The sequence below is a fragment of the Cebus imitator genome, unplaced genomic scaffold, assembly GCF_001604975.1.
Source record: "Cebus imitator isolate Cc_AM_T3 unplaced genomic scaffold, Cebus_imitator-1.0 Scaffold316, whole genome shotgun sequence".
NCBI lineage: Eukaryota > Metazoa > Chordata > Mammalia > Primates > Cebidae > Cebus > Cebus imitator.
Genome location: NW_016107631.1, coordinates 1,055,113 through 1,058,904, shown reverse-complemented (window position 1 = coordinate 1,058,904; position 3,792 = coordinate 1,055,113).

The window sequence follows — 3,792 nt, the reverse complement described above, 5'->3', positions numbered from 1 at the left end:
CCCTGATTACTGAGTTTTCTAGTATAGCAACACTTTAAATCATACAATGTCCCCTGGTCCAGTCTCTGCCAGTCGGTTCATCCTCCCCTGCCCCACAGTGAGCTGTGAAGGCAATGAGGGTGGAGGGGAGGGAGTGTGCCCTGCAGGGACCCAGCACAGCAGGGGATGTTTAAATGGAACCTGGGGTCTCCATCATGTCCTGTCCCTAGCACTCTTGTCACCAGGGTTAGGTTATTGCCACCTCTTCTGCTCTCACCTCAGCCTGTCCCTCTTCTTTTGGGGGCCATCCCCTCACCCAGAAAGACCCTGTCTATGTCTCTGGACCACTCAGCTTCCCCAGGGCCGACTCTTCCATCCAGGTCCACAATAATATATAGAGGGGTGTCTGAAAATGTTATAATTTAAAAAATAATTTCCTGGCCGGGCGCGGTGGCTCAAGCCTGTAATCCCAGCACTTTGGGAGGCCGAGGCGGGTGGATCACGAGGTCAAGAGATAGAAACCGTCCTGGTCAACATGGTGAAACCCCGTCTCTACTAAAAATACAAAAAATTAGCTGGGCATTGTGGTGCGTGCCTGTAATCCCAGCTACTCAGGAGGCTGAGGCAGGAGAATTGCCTGAACCCAAGAGGCGGAGGTTGCGGTGAGCCGAGATCGCGCCATTGCACTTCAGCCTGGGTAACATGAGTGAAACTCCGTCTCAAAAAAAAAATAATAATAATAATAATAATAATAATTTCCTGAAGTGATTATAATATTAATGAACATATATCAATGAATCTAGCCTGGATTCTATACTTCATCTTACCAACATGGTTGTAAAGTATGTTTAATATCTTATTGTTAGATACAGTAAGTAACTCTTCAAAGGTTCGGCTTGATTAACTTCCTTGTCCTTTGTTCTTAAGGTCAACCTCCTTGTACAACCCAACTCCTAGTTACCTGTTTTGTAAACAACTTCTCCTGCCTACCTTAATCACCCTTAGCTACGCACTCTGTAACTGTCCTTCCCACGGAAACTACCTTTCCCACTTTTGCTGGGCCCTGACATACCTGGAAATGCCTTGTACCATAATGGACAGCCTCTCCCTTTCCGTCTAATTAGCCATACTCAATTTTAAACAGTAGCCAATTGGATCAGCTTAGATTGTACCATCTGACTCCAGCCTGTAAGGCTGGTTGCCTCACTGGAGTTCGGACACGCCCATCTCCCTCCCTGCTTGAAAGTTACATTATCAGAATATGCCCATCATCTAGCTCCACCTTGGAAATCCCCTCTGCACTCGGCACCTAACCCCACCCTTGGAAATCCCCTCTGCACTCAGCACTTAGCCCGCTCACCGGAAATCCCACCTACCTACCAATAGCAGCTCACCCCGTCCACATCCTGTTTCTCCAAATCCAAACCAATGACTTCACTCCCTATAAAGCCCCACTCCTGAGAGGAGTCAGGGAGACTTCCCTGGCCTCTCTCCCCAGGACCACGGAACCTTGCCTGGGAGCTGAATAAATTGACATCTAATTTTCTTGTGCTGGCTTCAGTTTCCTCACTTTTAACTCGGCAATCAACCTACAGAGAATAAACTTTACACAGCCAATGGGGACAGAACACAGAAGCAGGAGCTGACTGCATTAAGGATAAAAACCCCTTCCTTCTCTTGTCTGGTGTGCTCTCGCCATAATAAGAAGTGCCAGCAGCACCCCTCTGCAGAAGTAAATTCGCCTTGCTGAGAAATCCTTTGTTTGAGTGATTGTTTTCCTTGCAACTCTGAGCTCTTGTTTCTGACATTATGAAAAAGTGGCCTATGAAGGCAATAAAATACCTGTGGCCTACAGAAGTCATAATGAGCCCCTGCCCATAACAACTTTCCCAAACCACAGTCCATGGTCTTTGCCTTAAGATCCTGAAAGGGAGGAAAATGGAAAAGAGATTCAGAGATAAAAACTGGAAAATGAACACATGGGTCCCCAGAATATGCAAATCTGTTCAGTGAAGGCCCTAGATCATTTGGTGAGGATGCCCAACATGTTCTAGAAAAGGAACAGGCTCCAAAGTTAGGGGTCACTCCAGGGTGCCTATGTCATGTGGGGAGCATCCCACAACCAGAAATAGTTTTGTTCCCTGGGGAGCCTGTACCCAAGCATGTCAGACTCATACAGTTGAAAAGGGACCCTACACAGAGGAGGGGACAGAACAAAGAGCTTCTGAAAGTTCTGATGAAATAAACATTCCTGAGAAGAGGTCTTAAGCAAGCATGAAGGTGGTGGGAAATTCTGACTTGGGGCCTTGGGGCATAAGGTCCCCACACCCAGCATTTCCTAAAGACCTCTGGGGAACTCAGCACCATCCCCTCCAGTGTCCTGGCTCAGTGGATGACACAAGACTTCAAGGTAGTCCATGGAACAGGAAATATGGAAAAGCATGGCCTTATCAAACTATATGGAGGCTAAAAGTTGGAGCTTACACCCAGGTAAGGGAAAGCTCACTGTAGGCTCTGGAGAGAACATATTCAAAGTGGCACCAGTGCCCACCTAAGGCCAGAGATGTCTGGAACTCTAAGATTGGATCCCACAGAAAGATTCTCCAGGGGAACCTCCAGACCTTAAACTCTTGAAAGAGGATGCTCTCGACAGAGGTTCCAAGGTCTGGTAATAAGCCCTCCTTAGAATTTTTTCCCATGATTGCAGTGCTGCTTGGCCCCAAAATTGTTTCGAATTTAGTTTACTGTCTAATGGGAAAGTGAAATGGCATTGCATGTATCCAGGCTTTTGTGCTGCTGTTCTACGCATGGGGCCTGGCTAATGTGTGACTCCCTCCCTTGGTACTGTTTGGCCCCAGTGCTCCCTCCAATCTGGGGACATTTAGCCTTTCAAAATCAAACTTCCATGGAGCTGCTTTATCTCAAATTTTGGTTCACAGCCTTCCTTGGATTATCACTGGGGCAAAGTAAAACCAGCAAGCTTGTATTGCTATCTGATGGCTAAGGTTCCAAGCCATTGAATCTTTATGTGTGTGTGTATACATGTCCAGATGTGTTTATTTGTATGTACACTTATTGTTATATGTTTTATCTACCAAACTGGCTTATAAGTAAAAGGGTGTCATAAGTTAAGTAAATAAGTCTAAGTGTTGGAAACAAATGCTTGGTGCCACAAAGAAGAACTAGCACTCAGGCAAAAAATTTTCTCAACAAGGCTATTAACTTCTGCAGAAGGGTGCTGCCTGCATCAATCACGATTGCAAGAGCATGCCAAACAAAGGAGAGAAGCGGTTTTTATTTCTAATGCAGTTCCTGTCCCTGTGTCCTTTCTGTATTGGTTAGGGTTGAACTGCACAATCTAAGCTGATCCTGCTTGCCTAAGGCTTAAACTTTTCTGAATATGGCAAGCACACAATTTGTAAGGGAAGGAGGGGGAGGGAGTGGTTTGTCTGTTACAGTACAAGGCATGTCTGGACATGTCTGTGTATGTCAGGGCACAACTAGAGCAGGAGGGTGGTTTGCAGGCTGGAAACAAGAAAGCACAGGAGGTTGGGCTTTTGAAAAAAGTATAAGAACATTACACAATTATGCCGGGCGTGGTGGCTTACGCCTGTAATCCCAGCACTTTGGGAGGCCGAGGCGGGTGGATCACGAGGTCAAGAGATCGAGACCATCCTGGTCAACATGGTGAAACTCCGTCTCTACTAAGAATACAAAAAATTAGCTGGGCATGGTGGCTCATGCCTGTAATCCCAGCTACTCAGGAGGCTGAGGCAGGAGAATTGCCTGAACCCAGGAGGCGGAGGTTGCGGT